Genomic DNA, 26,946 nt, shown 5'->3' on the forward strand with positions numbered 1-26,946 from the left:
GCACGACTTTTACGCAGATGAAACAGCCACTTTATGGGCGTCGAGAGGAGTGTGGGTACACAGAAAAAAACACGGACTTATTACAATAATATAACCGCAAGAATCATGAAATTCTAAGGTCAGACTATGTGGTTTTTTAACTTTCCTTAACATACAACATGGTTTTTATATTATATTTATATTAGTGTTGCTGTATTTATACAGTTTAGAAAGTTTTTGGTTTTACTGAAATTTCCATTACATTTGATTCCCATTTTTTCTCTAAGTGCATGTGTGTTTGTCCCTGGCATTTCCTTTGTGTATTCCTGCGTAAAATTAAAATGTTTTGCTCTGGCAGCAGAAAAAGATAGCTTGGCTGTGCCCAGCTTTTTTCCATCCCTCCACTGCTGTTGTTAATGCAAATTAAAAACTTCACTTAACTGCATTTATTTGGTTAGCACAGTTCCCTCTGTCTGTCTGTCTGTCGGTCTGTCATACTTTCCTTGCCACTTTCAAATTCTTCAGGTTGCCCCCAGTACCAACTCATTCCAACTTTAGTGACTCATTCGTTTGGAATGTCTTGTGTGGCCGCGGTAAGGGCGCAGACTCCAGTTCCGCCCCCAAAAAACAAGAGGGAGAGTAATACAAGAAAATATGCTAAATGGCACCCCACAGCCCCAGCGCATTTTACCGCTTTTCCCCGCCCACGTTTTTCCCCGCCTCGAATTCCAGGCTCACACATTGCCTTTGGCATGCTCAAGTAGGCCACTCTGGCTAATTTATATGGGCAAGCAGCTTCTTTTTCTTGCCACTTCTGCTTCATTTATGTCGCTCCGAATGGAAAAACCCCTTTTCCATATTCCACACCAACACCCCACTTTTATTTTTGATGACCGAACGAACGAACGGTCATTGCTGAAGAGCTGAACAAAGAAAAACAGTCACAATTTTCATCTTTGTGCAATTTTCTTGGTGCATATATATATATATATATATATATTTATTTAAGCTTCCATTGAGCTGGGCTTTCTGGCTTTTTTGCCATTTTGCATAAATGAAAATGTTGCATTTTCCTCGCCGCATCATTTACTCTCGTCCATTTCCCATTTTTCTCTCCATTCAAAATCAAACACAATGAAAACTCGCTTTCCTTCGCCAGCATCTTGGCACTTGGGTTTTTTGTTACCGAAAGCGTGACAAATGTGAGCACACTGAAAATATAAATTGGTCGGTAGTTCAACTAACTAGAATAAAGAAAGAATAAATTAAGCATTAAATTGCTGCAAGGAAATAAAGCAAATTTCACTTTAAACACGACTTTGCAGATTTCAAGCAGTTGAAAAGAAGAAAATAATCTTTTTTTTCCAAACTTAAAGACAACTTTTCCTGGCAGCAGCATCCAAAATTTCTATTCACATCTCTGCAACATCGTGACTCACTTCTTATATGTATTTTCAGTCAGAGTTGCCAACAAACATGGACAAAGGAAAAAAGGAGAGAAATTTATTTTCTGCATTGGCTTGAAAAAGTTTTTGCCTTAGCGGTGGGGGGGTTTGGAAAATGCGGGGCAGGGTAGTAGTTTGGTTGCACGTGGCATGTTTTGAATTGGATTTACACATGTGTCGAGTTAATACGTGTTACACCCCCTGCCCACCATCGCTCGTTGACATTTTTTCAATTTCCAACTTTACAGCAACCAATACGTGAGTGAGCTGTAAAATGTGTTGCCCACTTTCTGGGGCAGCCGGCAAATCCGCCAAAAAATGTTTAACCCAGAACGGGTGCCATTAATTTTGATTTATTATAGACCAAAAACTATGCTTACGCAAAAGCATAGCTCATAAGCTGTTATTAAAATCAATTTTTTTTATTCCTAGCATTAGAACGCAACTAGGTCATAAATGCCCTGGGAAACCCGAAATCACCAAAAAAAAAAAAAAAGAAACAAACGACAAAATAAACAAAAAGCGAACAAAAATAAAGCCACAAGGGAACTAGGCAAATTTATGACTGCAATTAAATCGCTACCAGTGGGAAAATAAAATTAAAACAAAACATAATAAACCATATAAATTAGAATGCGAATCGCATAAAATGACGACAAATAAAAGCGGAGCACATTGTCTGCATGTAAATTATCGCATCGAGTGGGCGCACTCACTGCACCACCCACTCACCACCCCAAAACCAAACCACCCACCGAAAGAAAAAAAACCGGGGGCAGCAACAAATGAGCCACATGCCACCACTTGCAGACGGTCTAAGCCAAATATTGCGTTGAAATGTTACCAATTCTGGGAGCGCTTAAATTGCGTTACACATCGAGGGGGTTGATGGGTCACCAACCAACCCCCTTCGAGTTGGATTTTCCGTCGCTTGCATTCCCGTAGAGCACTTGCCCCTCCCCTCCCCACCCCCGCTGACTGATTCCGGGTCGTAAAACTGCCGGGGAATTTATCGCATTCGAATGGATTTTTCGCAGGCTAAATTTCCGGAGGGGGTGTTTTGGGGGCCCAGCTATTGTGCAATCGACGTAGTCAGCGGTTTGTTGTTTCTGTTGTTGTTCCTGTGCACATTGCATGAGTGAGTTGGGTGGACTCAAAAAAAACTGAGTGTATTCAAAGCGAAAACTTTTGCCGCTTAAGAAAATCGATGAATCCACCCAAACACAACATCAATGTGTTCCAAAACCCACCCTCTTTCTGCACAGGTGGGTCGCAAACCGGGGGCACGCCATATTAAGCGGCATTTTGTTTTGACATTTCCTACGGGTTGCCTACTTTACCGCAAAAAATCAAAACAAGAAGGTTTTTTTTTTGGAATGGGCAAAGGTTAAAGGAAAACTGGAACTGCGCACATGGCAAAAAAATGAAAGGATGAACAAAAGGCATGCGAAAAAAATCAAGAAAGTAAGAACATGAAAGCCACTTTCATCAAATGTTGTACAAGTAGAACACGAAATGCTGAGCGGAAAATTTACCCTTTTAGCAAGCGAAAGAGTTTACAAGATAGCAAAGTAATCCTTTGTACTAAGAGATTACACAAATTATTCTCAAGAATGTTTGACTTAACCACTTTACAGACATTTCGGAAATTTATAAAGTAAAAACTATTAATACGTGGGATATAGCTTACAGTATTATGTATTTCTATCTCATCTAATGACGAAAAAATTCTTTTGAGATATTATTATATTTTGCTTCTACTTTTTCATTCAAGATAAGGATGTATCTTCATCCTTGAGAATCCTATCTTTCATTTATTTATATTCCCATCATTGCCATTTCCCTGCCGTTTATTTATTTAGTTTGTTGTTAATATTGCTAGCCCTAAGCGAAACAGTAACCCATTTATTTCTATCCGTTTTATATCCCTTACCATTTTCCCAGAGCCCCAATCGCTGCTCCTGACAATCATTTTCAATTTCAGCGGCTAAAATTGGTTTTTTAATTAAGCCATAGCCAAGAACAACGATATTTTCCAGCTCCCTCGCTGCTTCAGTAGTGATATACCCACAGAAAACAGAAAAAAAAAGCAGCAACAACAGCAACAGCCATGTTACACAAGCTAACCGAGTGACCAACTGGCGGCCATGAGCTGCTCATGTGAGTGGAAAAAAAACAGAAGGGAGAACAATGCGGGAAAAAAAAACGAAAATGCCGCCTCGGGCTGAAAATGAAAAAGGCCGGGGAGGAGGAAAACTAGGGAGTCCGTGGCTCATAATGATTGCATTCCAATTGAAATCAACTTTGGCATGTTTGCCTGACGGTCGTTCAATGGGCACAGAAACCGCAGCTCAACGGGGCGTATGCGCAATATTGATTCATAAACACATTTCGGCACGTTAAGCCTATACAAACATACATAGACATATATATGTATACTCGTATATTCGTTTATGCACATATGAGTATATAGAAAACAGAATGATGTGACTTGGCCGGGATTTAATTGATTTTGTATTGTATGGGAAATTGCAAAATCTGTTACAAGCATTTTCACTAAAGCCATCAGTAAGCCATTGAATAAATTATCCACACTCTATTCTGTACGTTTCTGCACATTTTACCAATAAATTGAAGCAATTTTCAGTGTGAGTAAGCGGGGTAGTAACCGCACAAAAACAATTGCAAATGTTGGGATTTATATGACAAGTTCAATTATTTGCCAGAGTGCCAAAGGGCAATGGCAGAAGGGGGTGAACAACATGCACAGCCTAGCAACAGAGTGCTATCGTCAATCAGGAAATTTGAGCCGAAAGTATTTTGCGCAAAGATCAAACCGCAGCAAAGTGAACAGACGAGACAAAACAAGCTAAAGGCCAAAACCGCAGGGCAATGAAGGATCAGCCAGCCAAGTGACAGGACAAACTGGAGCTAAACCGAACCATTTCGAACTGAAACCAACCTGACCTGACCTGACCCAATCCCTCCTCCGCTGGTAGAAGCTATTAAAAATTGCACATGCCAGTAAAATTGAGACGGCAGCCAAAGTCGAGACCAGAGGTTTCAATTTCACTTAATAACAAAACCGCAAGGGGGCCAAGTTGAGATGGAGCAGGAAAAGGAGCTGCGAAAGATGAGAAATGGCCAGTGGTCACATTTGAGCGAGCAACAAAGTTGTTGCCACTGCTGGAAATACAAAGCGGAAAAATGCAACCGCAGCTGGCAGCTGCTTTTCCTGCAGACCACCTACCGCCCCATCAAACAGCTGCTCGGAATATGGTCTTCCACTGGGCAAAATAGAAATCCAATCTTGAAATAATAATAAACAATAAATATGTAATCAAAATTATGTCTTTACGGACATTATATTTGAAGAATTTGGCTTAAAGGCGAAGACCATTAATTAAGTCAAGCCAAGTGAACAAAAAAGTTAACTAAGTTCCATTTCACTCTCAATTCAATGCTATCAAATATATGAGAAAAGCTGATTCTTCATTTGATTTAAATTTATGAGGAATAGATTTATATAACCATAAGAGAAAATATTGCTTTAAAGAATGAAGGATAGCATTTTAGGCAACTTGAAAGCAATTCTTGAAAGATTACAATTGCCATTCATGCATTTTATTCGTGACTCATCTCAATTTTTCAGCAGTGTTAGAAAAGAAGAACGTAAGCGAAGTCAGCAAATCAAATGGCATGCAGATGCGGATGCCAAGTGCGTTTGGTTAGCAAAGAGGATTGTCAGGGGCGTAGTGGGAAAACGGATGGGGACAAGGGGTTAGTTCAGCTGGCTGCCACATGAATGCCGATAGTTGTCAGAGATTATGACACGAGAATGCCACAAGCAGGACCCACCGACAGACAAAGACAGCTGCTTGGGGAAGTGGGGCCTTGCCCCAAAGGGGGAAGGGGCTGCGAAACTTTCAAGCAATGAACACATTTGCGCATATTTGCATAAAACTCGCTGCAAGGATGCAGCTGCCGAGGGGCGGTTGGGTGGGGTGGAAATTGGAGGTTTGGCTGGGAAATGCCAGATCAACTCAAACACGGACATTAAAAACGGCTCACTCTGACAACACGAAGTCTCTATGCACTCTCTAAAATTCGATTTCCAGATGGAAATCAGCAAAGTGAGCGCAAGGAAATTGCCTATCGGAAATGCGGCTTAACTGACGTTTTCTTGTCGTGCGCATTTCTTAGCTGCAGTAGAAAAGGAATTCCAAGAAAATCTTAGTACTAATATCTGTTTTAAAAATACATAATAAATACAAAATCAAAATTGTATAAATACTTTTAGACTAACTAGAAATAACTACTAGTCTAGATACATTACAATGAACATCTAGCAAATCTAGAGTATCTCCATCTTCAGAATCGATAATGCCGTTGGACAGGAAATATTTTGCCATAAAACTTGATCAACTTGGGTGAACATGCAGAAAAGAGGGCCACAGGATGAAGGAAAAAAGGAGCGGGCGGGTTGTGACTTGGTACTTATTGGGAATTGTGGAAGTTCATGCCTGAAGAAAACTCATAAAAACTGCTGACAACAACAAACAAAATTACAAAAATGTATTCCCAGAATACTTTAAGCCCTGCGTTAGTATGTGTGTGTGTGAGTGAGCGAGTGTGTCCTTTGGCAGCATCTTTATCTGCGCACCGAAGTCTATAAGGTTCTATAAGCTACGATTATTAGAAATGGAAAATACTTCTACGCCCAGCAAAGGATTTCCGCAAAGCTGTTTTTCTTCTCTCGTTTGATTGCAGTTTATGCATATGAATGAAGTTGTTTGGCCCTTAACGTGGCCCACAACAAAGATAGAAGCAATAGGCCAGGATAAGATGAGCTGAAAACGAAGTTGGGCAAAAGACAAAAGTGCAGCGGCAAAGAAAAACCCCAGACAATTTGCATTGAAATCGAGTAATAGTTCGGTCATGGAAAACCAAAACCCCGATGCAGGACTCGCAATTAAGTTATACAAAAAGCGTAAGGTTAGCTGGCAGCTTAAGTTTCTGACTTAGTTAGTGGCTGGGAAAATACAACTTTTGCCGGCGCACAACAGGCAAAAAATAAAAGACGCACACAACCAAAGTTGGCTAAATTGTGGATAAAAATGCATTATTCATTGAAGGCGACCTCTGGCCTCTCTTTCTTAGCACATCGCTCTGTTTCTTTCGTTTGTGCAGCCCGTCTCTTTTGCTCTTCATAACTCATACTAACCATTAGTCAAGCGTAAAATGCTAAACTGAAATTTTGTGTTCAACAAATGTTGACAGCTAACGCAGCCAACTCCGCCTCTCTGGAGGGGAACCCTCTTTCGCCGCTCGATTTTTCCACGGTTTTCCCACCGATTTCCCCGCATTTTCCCACCATCTCCATTAGGCGCCGCCCTTGACAGCTGCTGGCGATGGAAGCTCTGCGACAAAGTGACGCAAAGTTTAATTGAAATTCTAAAAGGAATTTGCACAAAACTCCGGCGGATAAGCGCAGGAGTGAGGAAAACACCAGCGGACTGACTTTCCGCAACTCGAAATTAGTTTTACATATTATTAGGTATATTGAAAATAAAGCTAAAAGTTTGCTCCACAGCCAGATGGAAAGCGAAATGCAAAGAAATCATAAAACATGATTTCAAAAGTGCTTAGAAAAAAAAGAACGACTATGAAAACTTTTTAATTAGTGTGTATAATTATTTACACTTTCTGAAAGAATAAATAAAACGTGATTAATTGTAAAGTTAATGTTTTAGTTCACAAAAAAGTTAATTTATTATATGAATCTGCACACAAACGAAGAAAAAAACGTGTTGATTTTTACTTTTGTTGTTTCGAAGGTAAATTAGGCTCCATAAATTTAACTTTTTAAGTTAGTAATTATAATTTGAAAGCATAAAAGATTTTCAAGAGTTGATTTCAAAACCTTTACATTTTTGTAATAAAGTCATGTAGGAAGCACTTCAAGTGCTTGTATTTCCAATTATAGAAAATATATTTTTCTAAGCTTTATGGACCCATGCTTTTTATGCTCCCTCAACTTGCAGTAGAAAACTCCGCAGAAAGCCAGCTCGAATTCCCTTTGATTCATCAGCCACTTTTGGGTACTCGGCTGGTTAAGTTGCAGGTCGAAAGCCACTTGAAGAATGAAGAATGAAATTTCCATTTGGCCTTATGAAAATTAAATGAAGCCAAAGCTCCGAAATTCCAAATTCCGAACCTACAGAAAGTGAATGGTGAATGGGGGGCAGGAATGGGGGTCAGTGTTTTGAGGGTGAGAAAAGTCAAGTGCCACAAACATTTAGGTTTCAGGGAGTTAAGTGGGCGTGCTTCTCATATGGCGCAAGCTGTTCATAATTTGTTTCCCCGGGAAAACTCCCAGTAAACAGAAGGAACATTTTTCAATTTTTTTCCCAGTCGTTCTTGTTTATTTGCCGTTGGGCCTGACTCTGCTGTCTTTCTCGTTTTTGTCCTGCCTCTGCAGTGTTTTTTGAAGTTTATTACATCTAACTTTCTTTGGTCGCAAGTTAAAGATTTCCCAATTGAAGCTGACAAATTTAATGTCGAGATAAGAAAATGTATAACTGACACACACGCACACTGGCGAAATGCGAGCAGCTACCAGCTACCAAAAAGTGGATAAAAAGCTGGCTAAGAAAACTTCGGGGAGGCACATCTCCTGGTAACATGAAACTTTCTACTTTTTTGCGGAGGAGTCTCCGGGTTTAGAATCACAGCTGGCAGTTGAATATAACACTTATGGCCCAAAAATGGGGCTGGAAAGAGAGGAGATGGCCTCTATAAAAGTGGGTTTATAGATATGCGATCTTTGCTTTTTATTGGCTTTCATGGGTTGCGAGGAAGGTAGAAAGCTCGGCTGTCGTTTGTAGTTTTCCTACTCAACTTAATCCTTTCTTATTGAAAACCGTAAACGAGGAAAAAGGAGTGGCCCAGGCCAGGCCTCCCAGGAGATAAATCTTTATGTGTCTGAATGGCTGGGTTGGTTGGCACGTGCGGCTTGAAAGGCAGTTTACAGCTGCTTGTGGGCCGGGAAAATGCCTGGTAACGCTTTAGACCAATTCGCAGTTGAGCAAATTTATGACTTGATTACAATACGCATACGCCCCGTGGCCGCTGACAAAGGGAGCGAGTCGGAAAAACGGCGGATGGCCGGGAAATTAAGCGGGAAAAACTTGTGTGTGCCCCGGCTGGACTAAGGCAAATGGCAAATAATGTAATAATATGACAGAAGAAAAGAAGCCCGATAATGCACACAGTAAGAGCAACAACAATAAAAGCTTGCAAAAAAGCGAGCCAGAATAATGGCGGAAATGGGGGCGTGGCTGTGTAAATTGTGGTGACAACAATTCAATTTAACGCCTCACTGAACTCAGTACTCGGTGGAATCTCTGGCTTTTGTTTTCACTCTACCATTTTGCTGCCTCTTTTTGTTCAGCACTGCGCTTTCTATAAAACTTAATTTATATTTAATTCAATTTATTACATTTTCTTTTGTCTGCCGGACAGCAAGAGTTTGCTTTTAATATATTTAATTGAAGTAAAAAGCAGTTGAAAAGCAAAAACCATATATATATTTTGTAATGTCCAGTCTGGTTACCTGTCAAGTTTTAATATGACAACTAAGCGAGATTGATTGATGGTTTGATTGATGAATGACTGGCGGGCTGGCTTAAGGAAATTAAAAGTGCCAGACGGCATGGCACTTGAGTTGCTGTCAGTATATTTAAAAAACCACAAAGAAATCTCAGAAATAAATTTAGAATAAGAAAAAATACATATTCTAGAAGAACATTTTCTTTACTAGAAAATGGGGGTGAAAATAGACTTAAATTTGATATAACCTATCTATTCAATTTTCTGCACTCCTCAAACCTAATCTGCTTAGCTTAGGTGCCTATATTGTGCTGACATAACGAAATGAAAAATTATTTCGGCAGCAAATGAAGAAATTTTTCATTCTATTGAATTACAATTCCATTGCCTTCAATGGCATGTGTTGTCCTGATATCCCTGTGCGCCTCTCTGTTTTGGCACCCATGTGCTCCTTTCAAATGCACACACACACACATTTACAGTGTCAGTCATAAGTATATATACGTTTACCCAAAAAGTATACAAAAGCGCACAAGGACACACATAGAAGTCAAATCTAATAATCAGCTTGCCACCTAACGAATGTGAAAATGCTGATGGTGAAAACTCGTGGCGAGGGAGGAGAGCAGGGTAATGCGGAGAAAAATTAGGAAGGGGAAAATGCGGTTACTGCTGGCGGTGACATTTGAATTTTTGGCCATTTTAGCGCAAATTTCTTTATTTTTTTGCTCGTGCTATTTGTTTCTGTGCTACCCAACTCATGATTGTTTGGTTTGGTTTGGTTCGGTGGGGTTTCTTTCGTTTCTTTCAGGTTTTTGTGCTCTTTTGCCGGAAAATAACGTGACATGCATAAATAATTGACTTTTCACAAAATGCGCCATGGCAGCGGCAAACAAACAAAGGCACCAGGAGCAAAAACAACAAACACGTGGAGGAAGCGGAAATGAAATATGGCGGAATGGTAAAAATGGCGAACTAGTGAATGCCAAAATGGCGGCGGCCATATTGTATTCGAAAGCGGTAGAGAGAAAGCGAGATAGCGCATCTAAAGTGCCATAAAATATTTATTTGCAACCTAAAAGCAGCTGCCACATGACGAAGGAAAACCAGATGAACGAGATATAAGAAAAGGACCAAGGAAGTGGAGAGCCACGGAATCAGGAAAATCTATTTAAAAATCAGTCCGCGAGCGTATCCTTGCGGCTTGGTTAAAAGGCCGTGAAAGGCAAATATGCCCGCTGATTGACAATTAATCAACTAAATTGAACTGTTATTGTTGGCATCTATGCCATCTAGACAAACAAAGTATCCTTATGGAATGTACACAGTATGAATTTATTCAAATGGACAAATCAATTTGCCAAAATGAAAGCCAAACAAACGGCAAACGGAGAGGAAAAGGGAAAATATCAATGGCTTGAAAAGTAAACTCGAAACTAAAAGCATAAATATTTAGACAGAATCTATTTAATACAAATAAACCGAGCGACCAATTGTTGGCTAAACCTTTTACAACATTGTTGAGTGACCACTTGCCAACAGATTTCTGGGGTATGTGCGACTGTTTCGAATTTGGGAACATGCAGAAAAATACAAAGTTAAGGTAGCAGTTTTATTTCACAAATAAACATTGGAAACAGAAGTAACTCATGGAAACCGCCATAAATTCATCGCTTAAAAATATTTCTGGTAGTAACCCGAATTAAAATGGGCATCCGACGAGGCAGCCCTATATTTTAGTGCACTTTTTTCCTGCAATTTGTCGCAAACTTTTTTTTTCAGTCCCAAAACCACCGACTTTTCTCTGTCCGCTTCTGGTCTTTATGGCAAATTTATAAACTCGGCTTCGCTGCGAAAGTGACCGAACAAATTCTTTTACTTCTTTTGTGCCATAATAATTTATAAGACAGTTTTACGAAACTGTTGCTGTTTTCTGGCACTTCTGCAAGAAACTTACATGGATGGCACTCTTCGAATGGTCAATTTGCTGGCGACCATTTGGAAATATTAATGGGCGGCTTTGTTCGGTCTTTTCCGAGTTTTCCTGGGCTGGCTGGAGTTGGGGAGTAAATTCAATTTTGGTTAAAATGTTTTCAATGTAACTGCTTGCCTGCCTCGAGTCCTGTAATTGCATATGTGGTTGTGTGGTGACATATGCCAAAAATGTGACTGCAATTCAGGACTGCCTGGAAACGGGACACGAATATTTTCGGGGGACACAGGACTCGGATTCTTGGCTGTCTGCGTATTGTCCTTTCTGTGTTTGCCCTGTTGTGCTGTGTACTTTATGACTTGTAGTCACTCGAGATCCCCATCGCCTCCGCCCACGTAGTCTAGCTTCTGCCTTTTTTTTTTGGAAGCATTTCAAAAGTTTTTCCAGTGAGATTGCAAGCAAACATTCGCAACATTGTTGTAGTTGCTGCAGCGGTGGTTGCTGTTGCTATTTGGGTTTTAGCATGCGACGCCATTTGTGGCACAGTCTGCCAAAGTTCCAACCGTTCCCCCCTTCTGCTTTCCCCTTTCTAGGAAACTACGCACGTTGAAAGGAAAAGCAACAAGACAGAATGCTATAGTCGACTATCAGATACCCGTTACTTAGCTAGTGCGAATGCGAACGCGAAATTTCTTAATTTTTCTGGAATATCGATAGCTATTGGGGAATACAATGAGAAAAAAATTGGGGACAGTCGGCGGAACAGTATTGATCCTGATCAGCAATATATATACTTTATATAGTCGGAAACGCTTTTGCCTGTTACATACTTTTCAACAAATCTAGCATACCCTTTTACTCTACGAGTAACGGGTATAAAAAGCAAAGCAGCAAGAACCCAAAAACCCAATAGGAACTTTTTTACCCGCTCTTCAAGTAGAAATGGAACTAAAAGGGATCTAGAAATCTGGGACTACAGCCATATCCAACATCCCTCCTCCTCCTCCTTCAATCCTGCGTGTTCGAAAGTCCTTCTGTGTGTGTGTGTGTGTGTGTGTGTGAGGAGGCGTCCTTAAGTGTTGAACGCGCATTGTTGCTGTCTCTGTTTCTATTGTTACTTGCTCATACCCTATTAAAAACAAACAGGGTGCATATAATGCCAAAGATTATTCAGAGTTTCGAGAATACAGAAATTAAACCCTTTATAAAGATAACACCATACAAAATTTAGTAGCTTTTATTTGATTTTTAAATTCGTACTTCTTAAGAACTTAAAATTAGCTTAATTAAGGAATATATAAAAATTACCCAAGAAACCTGATAAATTGACCATTTCCTGACTAACAAGACCACTTTTCTAATCCCTCTAAGTGCACTTTCCAGGGAATTAAGCAGGTCTCAAAGTTTTGACCAACCTTTTACACTTATTTGCTGTACTAGCCAGTGCCTTCCGTTTTCTTTTTTTTCGTCCCCAACTTCAACAGGGAGAAACTTTCCAAGTTTTTCTTTGCTTCTTGGGGGCGAAAGGGAAAAGGAAATTTTTTGCCTTCGCTTCACCGCTTTGTTTACGACCAAATCCAAAACAATGGCATTTTTGCACATGAGCGCATTTAAGCCAAGTTCTGCTGCCTGTCGATGTGGTTCTTGTTGTTGTTGTTGCTCTTACACTTAAACTAAACTTTTCAACTGCTATTTTCTGATGCTCCTTCCGTGTGACTAAGAGTCTTCCTGGTCTCGACTTGTGCTGCATATTTAATCCTTTTTCCAGGGCTTTCCGCCCCCTTCTGGCCAGATGTGAATTATTACGGACATCTTTCCGGCTCAAACCCAAGGATATCTGGGCCAGCTAGGCAGGCGAACGAGCAGTTTTGCTCCTTTGGAATCGCAACTGCCCGAATCATGCGACTCATTGGCTTGCCATTGCCATTTTTTCCCTGCACTTTTCCCCAGCTCATCTTTGTTTGCCGTTCGCATTAGTAATACAAATTGCACGGGAAAAGTTCAACAAACTGCATTTAAATGGAGCAAAAATGAAAAAGAAAAACCGAAACCTACACTTACTGGTGGGAAAAAAACGGATTGAACTGCGATTATGGCGCAGCCAATTTATATTGCTTACTTAAATGATTCAGTTGAATATTAAATTCACTTCTAAGATACCCAATATCCATATATTCCACTCTTTAAAATCGATACAATTTATAGCCTATACCGAATAGTGTGCAAACAAATCAAAATGGACTACCATAAATTTCATTAGCTTGCATATTTCGAAATATTTACACACCGTATAGGCTTAATTGAGTTTATGGCAAATGAAATTTTATTGCAAAATGCAATTTATGGAAAAATGGGAAATGCATTTCAAATAAAGCAAGTATTTTCCGGAATAAAAATCAACTCACCATCGATATTAATTGGCGGAACCGTAACGCACTTTTGCCTCAAAGTTGGTTCCGATTGGTTGGCTTCAATTTGTTGTAGTCGATGCTGCGAAAAAAGGGAGGAAAAACAACCGAAATGGAAATATAAATAAATTGATTTATGACGGCCACAGGAAATCGATGAATCAAATGCACGGTTAAGCAATAAAGCCAATAGACCTTTCCCTTAAAAATTGTCTGGCTGAGCGTTTATCTTCCGAAGGATTATTATGATGAAGATTAATATAAAGATATTAATATAAGACATTATTTTATTTTACTTATTTAATATATAGAATAATTCCCTACATACTAAACTTTTACCCTATAATCTCAAATTTCCGTCTCAGCCAATAAGATCATTTATAGCTTCAATTTGTGTGTTTATTGACTTTATCGAGTGTCAAAAATAGCATCATAATCAGCAGATCCAATAAAAATACAAACAGAAAGCTAGAAAATAATACAAACAAAATATCCAGCTATTTCTCGAAGGAAGAAAGGACAAAACAATATCGGGCACTAAATCAAAAAATAGCAAAAATGTCTGCAAACATTATGAAATCAACAAAGCTCAGCCACAGCGGGCTCCCCAAGATGAAAAGGAAAAACTTTGGTGGAGCATTCGGTGGAACATTTTTCCAAGTATACTTATGTCATATTACTGACGATGATGGCAAATGAACCACGAATATTGAGGGGGGCATGAAAAACAGTGGAGTGGGCTGGGGTCCGTCAGTCAGCAATTTCATCAGCTTAAACTGATGACAGTTGAAAAATGTGCTTCCACTTGACTCCGTTTTTTTTGCATTTTTTCTTGCCTCTTCTTGTATATATTAAAAAATCCATAAAATGGCGGGTGACATTTGACGGAGGCAAAAACTCGATAACAGAAAGCACACGATGAAAAGTTTCCAGAAATTTTGTTTACATCGCAAGATGGTTTTTGATGAAACTTAATAGTCTTTATAAAATTGTAAATATATTGAGGTATTTGGTATTACTTTAAGAGTACATAAACACCTCATATATCTTGGTAATTATTATTATTATTATTATTTTTTATTTTTTTTACATTTATGTATAGCTAGCTTTTTTCTTCTTGTGTAGGCCCTTGTCAATGCCTCATTTTGTTGTTGGCTAAGGAGAAAGGCAGGCGAACGGAGGCAGCTGGCTAACATTTCGAAAAGTGTGGCGCCTCAGCCGTATGCAAATGACGTGCGCGGCCTTTGAGCAGTGCTTTTTTGTGGAAGCGTCTTGCCGAAAATCAAACAGTAAATCGAAACCATTGCCGCAGGTGTCCTTGTGACATTCAAGCCGCAAAGTGTCGGGCATTTCAAACGACAAATCGGCCGCACACGTTGTCAAATATGCCACCTCAGTGGCTTGTCACACTGGAACAGCCAGCTGAAGGACCCACCTACCCAACCCAGCACATCCAGCACACACACACTTGCAACATACAACATACAACACCACACCGCAAGTGGGAAAGTTCTACAACCCGGAAACTTTCCACACGCCAGAACAATTTGTTTCGCTTCGAAGGCAAATCCTTCGACTGGTGTTGTCCTCTGCATAACAAATATTGTCTGTAATTTAATTAATCTCCCACCAAAGTATTAAAGTTTGACCCGAAGCGAATGCTGGTGGTGGGGATTACCACAGTAAACTTTTACAGCTGAAAAACTATTCTTGATTTTCACAATAAAGTCAGAGAGACGCAGTGAATATTGAAGATTAAAGTCACAACAACATATTTTATAAAACTAAAGACTTCTTTAAATTTTAAATTTCCCTTACGTTACTTCAATTATGGTTTTCCTTAGGCAATCTTTACTGTTCCCGCATGAATTTTGGATATCAATTAAATGCAAAACACAAACAAAAACCGATGGGCAATGGGAGGGGGCCCAAAATCTATTAGGACACCATCCAAAAAGTTTGGCCAATTCAGGCACGCACTTTGATTAATTTTAAGACAATAATCATAAAGGAGGTTCGGTCCATCCCATCGCCCCGTCACTCTCTAGCTCTCCGCGGCCTTCTCTGTCGCACTCATCTTAATCTGTTTACGTGCCTGCGAGAATATCTATAGCATACTTATCCGGGTTCTCGTTCATAGAGAACCCAGGCACGTCCTTTCTCGCCACCATGCTCTTCTCTCTGTCTATCCGCCGCCGAAGAACGAGGTTTTCTCTTTTCCGGGTTAGTTAATTTCGACGCCTCGCGGGCAGGAACTTTAAGTCGATGGAAAACTTAATCAAACTTCCTTACGGCAACCGTAGTGCGAGCTCCTTGTCCTGCAGCTGCAAAAGTTTCTCTCTCGGTTCAGTTTGCTTTTGGCCGAAAAGAGTTTTCGGCACGCAACACTACTTCGTTAACTCGTTTGAGAATTCCCTTTCTCCGCTTTCACCTGGCCGGCCAAACGGTTTGCGTGTTCGGATGTTATTTATAATATGCTAAGCTCGCTGCTCGCATCCTCCTTTTGGCCTCGACTGCAGCTAACCGGAAGCCTTCAACTTGACCAAGGAAAAAATATTCAGTACTTCAAGATATGACACTGGAAAAAATACTGCACATGTTCTTCAAATGTTCTTTATAAGGATATAGAATATAACTAATGTCAACATGGCATTATTCTTCAGCTTCTTCACTGGATAGCCTTTAAAAATTCACAAGCTTTGATTTAATTCACAGATTTAATTATTAATTAATTTATATAAGATTTTGTTCAGTGGTTTCATAGCTTTTCCAGCTCTTTTCAATGGGTTTTTGCCTTTGTGGCGTTTAACTTTTAATTGGGTTTCAGTTTTGGCTTAGTTAATGGCGAAATGTTGCTGTTGTTGCTCTGTGCAAAATATTAGCGCATAATTTCCACAATTACTTCCACTGAATGACCACTGGAAACACCCATCTTTCAGCCCTTAATCATTTGCATATTTCATTATAGTTTCACCATTTCATTTTGTGTACCTTTGAATATTTATCTGCTTGAGTTAAGAAAGTTTGGTTTATAACTTGCCTAACTTTATTATACGTTTCCAGGAAATCCCGACATAAATTAAGATTAGATTCTTTTGGGTTTCCCTCCGCACATTAGGGGTCATTCGATCACTTACCACTGCAAATTCCAAAGAATAATTTCCATATTAGGTTCATTGAATTGGATTAAAAGGAAACCGTAAGGTGGTGGGAGCATCTAGGATGCGATCAAAAAAAATCGATGAAATTCCTCACCGGCTTAACCAAAAATTTCTCGACAAGCGAAATGCCAAACGCCTTCCTCGAATCATGCCCCCCAAAAAATTGGGAATCTAACCCCTGGAAAATTCCCACCCACACCATCCATGTAAGCACATTTAGCGCCATCAACAATTTATCACAGCAAACTGAACGAAATCTCATTTGCAAAAGCAGTTAGGGGGAAAAAGTTTACCAATGTTCAGAGCTTGTCAAACTGTTCAACACGGCCCACGGAAAAGTGAGGAGGAAAACCCCAAACAAAAAAAAAAAAGTAGAAAATAAAACATGACCAGACGGAAGCTGCGACAAAGCAAATTTATGTTTTCGGGCAAAAAAAAAGTGGGGAAAGCGGGAAAAGCGAAAGGAAATGCGTGCAAAAGGGTTCTGTGCTGCGGAGTCTGGAAAGTTGAGGGAAATAAATAAGGAAATAATGTTTAACTTTCGCCGGGGCAAGGAGCAATGAAATGCTACAAGCTGTGCCTGGGGAGATTTTCACCATCTCCCCCGACTCATTTATCAAAATCAGTCGGAGAAATAAAGAAATATGCGACTCGAGTCGGGCAATTTACAATGCTGATCCCAATATGATTGCCGAGCGGAACACCGACTAGAAAGAGTGCGACATGAAAGTCCTTCGTTTCCATGTCCTTTGTCCTGTGGCATTAAAAATGAAAAATATCCCATCAGTAGTGAAAAGCAAAGGAAAGAACAAAGGCAAAGTCAACAAGCAACTGAGTGGTTGCAGGAGCCACTTGCTCGCTGGCAAAGGAATGTGTCACCTTGCACCATCATCCTGCACCACCAATGAATCCACCTCCCTTTGCTTTTTGGCCACTGGCAAAATTGTTGCAGGAAATTTACGCAAACATTTTGTCCTGGCAATCTGCAGACTTTATGGGTGGTTCCCGGGTGGCTCAACTTTTTCCTTCGTCCTGCCAGGACCTGGGTGTGTGTGAACCGAGTCTTTGTCTCAGTCTGGTTAATGGCGCAAAAGGACTTTAAACTTTTTTATTGTCAAAGCTGCAAAAGTTTTGTCGCCGCTTGTGTGAATTCTACATTTTATTGGAGAATTATACAAAGGAAAGATTGAAATCTATGACAAAATTATTGGTATTCTAGATAAAGTTTGAGTGTGCGAATAATTGGTTATGATTTACCTTTTCGGGTATTGAACAAAAGTTGATTCAAAGATTTAAAATTATGGCGAAATTCTCGTTCATAAGCCTGCGCCACCACCAACAACTCATTAGTTTGCACTTGCAATTTTTCAATCCAACCTGCAACAAAGAAACGCGAAACCTTGGTGGCATGTCAAGTACGGAATTCCTTTAGAGCTCCAGGATTCGAGCGCATTGCAAATGATAAATTTTGCATTTTCCTGTGGGGTGTCTTCATTTTTCGGGGAGTGCGTTTCTTTGTTGTCTGGCACGTGGCATTAAGTTCTTGATAGCACAGATTGGGGATTTTGGTAAGGAATAGCTATATATATAAATATATAGATGGTGTGGCATGTAAATAAGTTGCAAGATTTTGCCGTCAGAACTAACGACCTGATCCTTCGTCACTTATAATTTATGGCCATTTGGATGACGGCATCAAGGAGTCAGTTAACTTTGAGTGGACCCGATTCGCTGGCAAATCTCTCGCAATCAATTTGCCCAAAAGAGATTTCTCCATCCGTCATTACTATCCACACCTGGCATTTGTGCGGTGGGTGCTAAAAACAAATGAAACGGTTGCCATTGCCCACTTCATTAGCATTTCGTGCTGTCACGTGCCGAAAAATGTCTGCCTCTGTTTGCCGTCCCACATGGCACTTCCGTTTCCGGCCATTAGGGCAGGATTGTAAATCAAATTGCTGGCAACCCTTTTCTCGGGTCAAGACATTCTATTAGTTGGCCATTTTCACGCCCCGTACGGGTGCTGAACAAATGAACCTTTAAACTAAGCCCGCCAAGGTTATCCCTCTCACATCGGCACCTTCAAACACACTCGCACCTTTCACACACAGCTGTTACGCAGGACACACCTCCCCCAAAAGCAAAAAAATATCATGCCTCACCAGCACTCCCTTGAACTCTGGAATGTCCTGTGACTAGGCGAACGCATTCAAACATCAATAAATTAAAGGTACAAATGTAATTTCGTTTCCTGACAACGAGGGGTAGAAAATCCGTAAAAACGTAGTAGGAAATAATGGGAAATTCGGCAAAGACGAAGCTTGAATGCCCTACAAAATCAATTCGAGCAAACTAATCTATAACTTATTATTTTTATTAATAAAACAATTAGATATAATATATAACTTACATAAATACTGAATTTACTTCATCAAGAAAAAACAACATATATTCCTTTCTTCTTACTAATTTAATCATTTTAACAAGTTTAAAAGAAATATTTTTTATGATCAAGCGTAGCCCCTCTAAACTCATGTTGCCAGTAGAGAAGAGCATCGGGAAATTAGGAAATAAAAAGCAGAAAGGCAGAAAAATAAATAAATATATATTTCCTCCCCGCTTTTGGCAGGACATAGATTAGGGTGCTGCCATGACGATGGCTGGAAATGAGACTCCCCCCGACCGGGTCACGTCCTAATGTCCATGTCCTACTCCCCCAGTCGATACTCCACGGAATGGGTCGTTCCACCCACACCACCACCTAATGTCAGTTTCAGCCTGGGGCAATATTTTAGCCATTTTATGACACGCATTGCTCATATGCGTCCACCTCTCACCTTTCTGGCCAAGTAAATTGCAATTTTCAGTCGGCAGTTGTTATAATGCGGCAGGGCACTTTCAATCTGGTATTCTGTTGTTGGTTTACACCTCATCGTCATCTGCCCATCATCATCATCCACAGAAACCCTGTTGCTAAAAGGGCTGGACATCCACACATTAGGGGAGTGTGAAATCCCCACAGGTGGATGAAAAGCGGAGAATAAACGGAGGACCCCTCGAAAAACTGGGCAGCTGCAAAAGGAGTGTGGAGTAATGCAAATCGAAGCACTCGCATGACAACTCGCAGACCAGACCCCTTCGGAATCCAGTGTGTTTGTGCCGTATCCATTACCTCGCCGAATGGCAAGACTCCCTTCAGCCGAGTGAAATTAATGGGTCGGAAAGTGTTGAGATTAATCATGGCCGTCGCCCTGGTCGCGGAAGTAGCTGGGTCCCCCATTTATGTATATCCTGCAACCTCGGTCCTTTTGCTCCTGCCCGCTGCATTTGCTCATTAAGATGTGACGCAATCTGGGCAACTTTATCATGCGGCCGAAAAACTTAAAGCCCCCAACAAATGGAGCTGCTCCTGCCAGTAAATGGAAATTCAGGACGTGAAAATGTAGGTGGGGCAGGCCATTCAGCTGCGTTTTTATGCTGGCGGAGGACAGGTGTACGCATGGGGTAGCCTGAGCACTTGGTAAATGAGACTTAAAGCCAGCATATTGCATAAAGGCAGCCCTAAAAGGGCCAACAAATTGGTAACGAATTGTAGGTGCCCTGTACCTTAAAGTAACGTTACAATTCTGAGCTGCATTTATTTTTGAAGTGATGAGGGAATTATAGAATAGACCCCCTCAAATGCAATTTAATGGTCTGAAATTCTCAGTGTACTTATCTCTAATTATACTTAAATCCGCACTCCAACATTTCTCAGGGAATTCGAGTAGCTAAATATAAAACGCATAAAACAAAACTAGAAATGTAGAACTGGTTTAGGGGAATAGTAAGTAGAGGAGACAGATAAACAGACCAACAGTTGGCATAGAAACATAAATTAAGCAGAAATCTAAGGCAATGAGGGCAGGACTGCAAGAGAGTAATTCAAGGAGCAGCAGGATCTGGACTAGAGCACAAATTTGAAAAACTTATGTGCGGGTAGTGGGACGAAAAAAGCAGGCGGACAGAATCACAAAAATGTTTTAGGCAACTTCCGACACGGCCACTCGGGCAATCTGCACTAGAGAACTTCGAGGAGAAGTCAGAGGATGAAACGGAGAATGTGAGAGTGTGCCACCCACGACGAGGTGGCAAAGTAAGCAGAGATAAAGCCTGAAGCCCCCGACTTCATCATTAAACATAGTCACAAAGTGTTGGGAGTGGGGCTAAAAAGCAAATATCACACTGCCTCAAATGAGGTGAGGTGCTGTGCGGGGAGGCACCACAAAAGTTCACTAACTGACACACATAGATAGCATAGTCACACTACCCACTAATACAAACACAAACATTCCTTCGAGATAGCAACATTTATTGAAATAATGATATCTATGATACCTGGGGAATGGGGTCAAGTCAATAGGGAAATGCTCAACTCGGAAAATGAGTAAAGTTACCAATAAATGGTGTGAAGTACGTAAAGTTCTAAAAACTTGAATTCTTGAATAATGTTTTTTAAACACTCTCGGGAAATAAACAAAATTACATTATCCACTGAAATGCAAACACAATGCTTCAGTGTGTAAATAACATCATTATGACAGCAGCACCTGAATAAATTTTTTACTCATTTGTAACCCACTCAAGAAGACTAAAAAATCGACATTATCAGATATCAAAAATCCCAAAATCGAAGGCCAAAAACCCTAGTTTATATTGGTGTCATTTTTCAACATTTTCGTCTTACCAATTGGTTCATCTCTTTCGCTTTGCACTCGTTTGTCACTCGAGTCGAGCCCAGAGTGCAAAATGATAAATTTCCAGCGACAGTACAGGAGGACGCAGGACACTTTTGGCACCTGGACGACCCCAGGATCTCCGGCCACTCATCCGTCTTTTCTCATTTGCACTCGAGGCGATTCAAATGTCACACTGGGCTCCACTTTGGGCTCCCACATTTTGGAGAGGTTTTTGTGTTTTATGGCCTGGCCACTTGAAGTGATATTTCCTCAATTGATGAGTCAGTTCCGGAGGATAGCAGGCGGTACATTCGTTGCGGTTATCAACAAAGATTTTCAAACTGCTCCGACGTCCCTACCTTGACAGGCATTCCCATTCCTCCGGGGACTCAGGACCTAAATGAAGGAAACAGACAGCAGCCGGAGGAGGAACCACATTCCACATCCGTGGGAGGTTGGTTGGAAAATTGTAAATAAAAACAGTCAGCCGGACGGGGAAGAGCGGGACTCTTCCGTCAGGCACTCTATTTATTGGCAAAATGACGGCTTTGCGTCGGCACTTCGTTAAGTCTATTTAAAAAGTTTCGACACTTGTCTAAAGGTTGATAACAATGATGGTCAATACTTTTTTCAGATACTGTACATTTGAAACTATTTTTAATTGCATTTTTGCTTTCACCTGTAACCTGAAATATGATGCATTCCCTAAGGCATTTATTGCTTGTCAGCAAAAGGAAGGAAGAAAACTCATAAATATTTCCAATAATTCATTTTGAAATGGTATAACTGTCTTCGATAAAATGTTTTATGCGCTTGAATTGTTCAAAACTCTTTTAAACCTTTTAAATACCATATAGCTTAGCAAAAGCCTCCAAAGAATGATTCCCCTGCCATTCCCTCGTCTGTTATTGCTATCGATTTTTGGTTTAGTTTGGTTTTGGCTGGTTTCTCTCACCAATTTCGGTGTGTATAGTCGGAAACTAAAGTTTTTCTTTTATCTGCTTCTGGGCTGTTTTCGGGGGGAGGGGGGTTCAGATGGAAGGGAAATAGAGACAGAACTGTCAAACAATACGACGGCGAGTGGCGTTGGAATAACACTGGCAAATGCAGTTGGGATTTGGGGAGTGCCGTGGAGAAAGGCGGAAAAGGCGATGAGGGGGTGGTGAAAATGGGCGGTCTTCTGTGTTCTCGGTGGGCGGGGAAAGTCTGCTCGGAAAACACCAACTGCGCGACAGTTCAAGTTGAAGTGCCCCCCTGTACAGCAGTAGTAATTTTCGTAAATCTGAACGACAACGGCACGACAAACTGCAAAATGCGAGCTGAACTCGGAATAGATGTACTCAGAGATAGCTAAGCCTCTTGCCTCCATTCAACGTCCTCATCCCCCTTTGCAGAAGGACCTTCCCCTTCGAGGCTCGGCAATTTCAAGTTTAGTTTTCGGTGTTCATTCATTTTAATGAAGGAAATTTTATTTGGTCAAGTGAAACTGAAGTGGAATCACTTCATCAAACGTTGATAAGAGCAAGGGGGCTTGAATAAGAGAACGAGAAAATGGCAATGCAAAATTGAAGGCAGACACAATTATTTAAGTATTTCGAATTTTCACATTTTTACAGAGTTTGTATGTCATTTGAAAAACAGTAAACAAAGTGAAAGTTTCAAGGGTCATACAAAAGAAATTAATTCGATTGACACCTAGGACAGTCACTGAAATTAACACATCTTCAAGGAGTTTAGTTTTTGTTCCAGTGATTCGACGAGGTCGTTTCCAGACAGTAGCAGGTAGCGGAATAATTTATGGCAATTATTTTGACACGGACAATGATGAGAGGTCGTTCCAGACCCGACCGCCCTAAGCCGCAGATTGTAATCTTCGAGGGTCCTGCGCAGGATACAGACTTAAGCACTTTCGATTAACGCAGAGCCCAACAACCAAAGCAAACAAATTGCGAAAGGGCCATTATGGCCACAAAAGGATCACGTCAGCCTACCTGCGTGAGTCAGAGTGCAAAGAAGAGATATAGGGATATGCATACATGTGCAACTCGAAGTTCAGGGTAAGATCGCAAACAAGGACAGGACAGCAGGTGTGCCACAGCAAAGGAAATCAGTTAAGGCAACGGACACAAAAGCCAGGGAAAGGAGCAGATATACCTGCACTGAGGAATATCTGTATATCAAGCTAGAAAGCCAACGAATAACACCCATTTTGAGTGATCATGTTACCAAGGATATTAATGATGCTATTATCGAAACCAGATTTTTTCTCTAGATTTAAGCATTTGCTCTTATTCTATACTTAAGATAGAGGAATACAATGTATCTCACAATATAACGAATGATCTAATAGTAAATTGGAAGCTAGTTAATACTTGAAAAATTCCAATTAAAATATAAATATATATAATATAGAAGATTAGATTTCTTTTCTGTTTCCTTTTAGTACTGCTCCCCATTTCTCTCAGTGCCCAGAAACAGAGACCCTTACGCGCTGATCAGGCTTGGATTTTTGCACCTGCCACTGCTCAAATCAAAGAAGACAGCATATATCGTATAATGTGGCAGACGAGAGCGAAGCGCTCCGATCTCAGGTAACTCGACCGCGATCGCCGACATCTGTTCTTGTTGCAGGTCCCTCAATGATTTTTATTTTGTTTGTTTTTTTTTTTTTTGCGCCCAGGGGAGCGGAACTTACTTCGCGAACCAGTCGCTGGCAAACCCGTTTCCTTGTTTGTAGTTTTTTTTTTGCTCGTTTTCGAGGGTAACCCAAATTTTTTGGCGGATACCGTTGGCCATATAATTTTCGGCATTAGCTTTGTTCAAATTAATGGTCAGTCATTCGAAGCAGTTGGAGGTTTCATCTGCGCTTTAGGGGCAGCTGTTAGATTTCAGATGCATCCGAAACGGGAAGATGAAACGTGTTTCCTTTATTTTTGGCAGTTATGCTTACACTAAGCAACAAGGTTGAGATGTTCACAATTTGCAGTCGTAGCTTTTACTGGAAATTTGCCATATTATAACCAAAGTTGGGTGATATATATACTTGACCCTTGTTACATTGAAATTAATAGCAAATTGTTGTATAAAGTTAATTTAAATTTATATTTTTCCCAGCAGCAGACTTAACCAATTATATACATTCAAGTAACTGCAGAACAGAAACAAGAATGGCGAAAAAAAAACCCATTAAGCACCAGCAATTAAGCATTCCGCAATTGGCTCAATTGATCAAAGGATGTCTGGGTTTAATGTGATTGCATTTTAAATGGCAATTTGCGATGAAAATTTCAAGAACTTCTGCCATATTAACAGCGATACACGTTTTATTTGCGCGTAATTAAAACTTTTTTGCCAACCGCAGTGGAGAAAGGGAAATTCATCAGGAGCTTAATCGATTTTTGATTTCTTTGGGCAGGAAACTACGCAGCACACACACACTCACACACATTCCATCCCTCTTGTTTATGGCTAATGGATTTTATCGATTGCGGTGTATTTTTACTTTTATCAGCCAATTATTAAATCGATAGCAAACTGCCATGGGCGAGTAATTGAGTTTGTTATTACATGCATGCCTTGAACTTGATTGCGGGGTGCGGCCAAGTTGTTGACCCAAAGGGTTGTAGTTGTTTCGAGGGTGGTTTTAGAGCAAGTTTGATTGGATTGAATTGCGTTGGATTGGATTGGTTTGGGTACTGAAATTTGGGTCGAAATGCTGACCCACTTGGAGGCAGTGTAAAGGAATTAAGTGGTTGGGTATGGATTACAGGGAGTTCTTTACAGTAATTAGACTTCAATTAGCCAAATTTCACTGCCCATCATCTTTGCTCTCCTAACTGAGTATACTTTTCATTGAGGTAATCATCTGATATGCATATCATAAGTCTCCTTTTTGCGTGCAATAAAATGAAATCCCTCACATAAATTATGCTCCATTTAATAAAGCTGCGACTTCAAGAAAAAGTTAAAAGCAGTCCGGAAAGATAAATGCAAAGTCGGTGGTAGTAATTCGGTGGCATTTTAATACTCGACTGTCAACAGGAACGCGAATGATGATGAGGATGATGATGATGACGGTGATGAGCGCCCTGATGATGATGACGGTGATGAGCGCCCTGATGATGATGACTCCACGCCAGTAGCCTCGTTGATGAGCAAGACAACCATAAGAAGTATAAAAAAAAAGTCACGCAACTCGCATTTGAGAAAAAGGATATTTTTTTGCCAGGTTTAAATGGAGGCAACCCAGTCGATAAGTCGAAAGCCGAATGGCATATTTCCCCAGCCACATGTGACGTGACTGGCTTTGCGCCAGCACCAATCTGCACTTGCCATTTATTTTTTTATTTTTTAAGCTTTAAGCAAGTAATTTGCATAAAATGCGCGACAGACGGAGAAAAACCAGCTCACGCCGAAAGCTAACAAGGATTAAGTAGAGAAAAGAGAGAGATAGGGACAGACGGAGGAAAGCCGGCGAAAAATGACTTCAGGCTGCCATGTGGCGATGGGGAAAACTTACGAGCTGCACAAATGAAAATGAATTCGGGGCCAAAAGAATAATAATGAAGAGGTCGAAACGAATACAGGACTTTGGCTCCAGACCGTAGCGAGTAATTAAACGAATTTAAGCGGAATGCCAGATGAAGTGAGAAGAGCGAAATTAAGTGTTAAGGATGCGCAGCGCAAAGGAGCAGGAAGTCCTTAAAAGTAGTGAAAACACAAGTAATTTCTGCTAGTGCATCTCGGAAACTACATCTGCTGCAGCAGCCGCAGAAATTTAATGAGTTATAATACAAAAGTTCGTGATGCTTCATTATGGGAACGCAGGCAGCTACAGAGCCGCAACTTCCCCTTAGTCCTTCGTCCTTGCAGCGAACTCCCTACATCCAATCCTCTGCTGAATCCCCTGCGTCTCCTCCTTGGACTGCTTGTGTGTATTCCATTTACCCACATTATGTACTTCATGTACATCAGCGCACCGGATGCACAAATACAGTGCGTAATAGAACTCAAAGCCCAATGGGGCCAAGCGGATCAAATTACTTAATTACGAATTAGTTTTCCAAGTTTGTATAATAACCACATTGTGTTATCTGGTAAATTTATTTATCGCTTTATAATATTAAGCAATTATTTAGTTTCCAGATTCATTAAATCATTTTGTTGAATTAAGCAAAGCTTAAATCAATCAACACACAATTTTATTGTAGTAACTAAATAGTAATTATCCAAAATGAAACTAAATCTGAAACTTCAAACTTTACTCATCTTGATTCCATTAATGAATTCTACAAATTTTTATATCTTCGATTAAATATTTCAAAGGATAATTTAACATTATCAAAATTATGTTTAAGAGCTCTAAAGAGAAAATTTCCAATTTAAGCCACTCAACACTTAGCAATTTCTTGTTTAAATTCCGCTCAATTATTTTACGATTTTTCCTTATCGTACCGAAACGGACTGTATTCATTCCGCTGCTCGACAGTTAAGTGTGAATGTCTTGAAGAACGCACTGCCTTTGCTTTTCTTGGTCCTCCAAGTCAACGAAGTGCAAGTGCTTAACCCATACCCTGGCATCCTAATTTCCCAGCTATTTTCGTCCTGTTTTCCTTCTTTTTTTTTGGGGGTAAGCGACGTCGCATTTCATGCAAATGAAGTTAACTTGCATATGCAAATGAGATTTGTTTG

General features: G+C 40.4%; 1 protein-coding gene across 6 annotated transcripts in view; it reads right to left on the reverse strand.

The window, feature by feature from the left end:
- The window catches only part of LOC6616675 (protein tincar), a 60,601-nt gene that overhangs the window by 22,729 nt on the left and 10,926 nt on the right, over window positions 1–26,946 (reverse strand). For all 6 annotated transcript variants that reach the window (XM_032723146.1, XM_032723145.1, XM_032723143.1 and 3 more), the window contains one exon: window positions 13,374–13,458. The gene's annotated coding sequence lies outside the window, so the exon portion shown is untranslated. The remainder of the gene's footprint in view (window positions 1–13,373; window positions 13,459–26,946) is intronic.

Source organism: Drosophila sechellia, chromosome 3R (genome assembly GCF_004382195.2).
Source record: "Drosophila sechellia strain sech25 chromosome 3R, ASM438219v1, whole genome shotgun sequence".
Taxonomy (NCBI): Eukaryota; Metazoa; Arthropoda; class Insecta; order Diptera; family Drosophilidae; genus Drosophila; species Drosophila sechellia.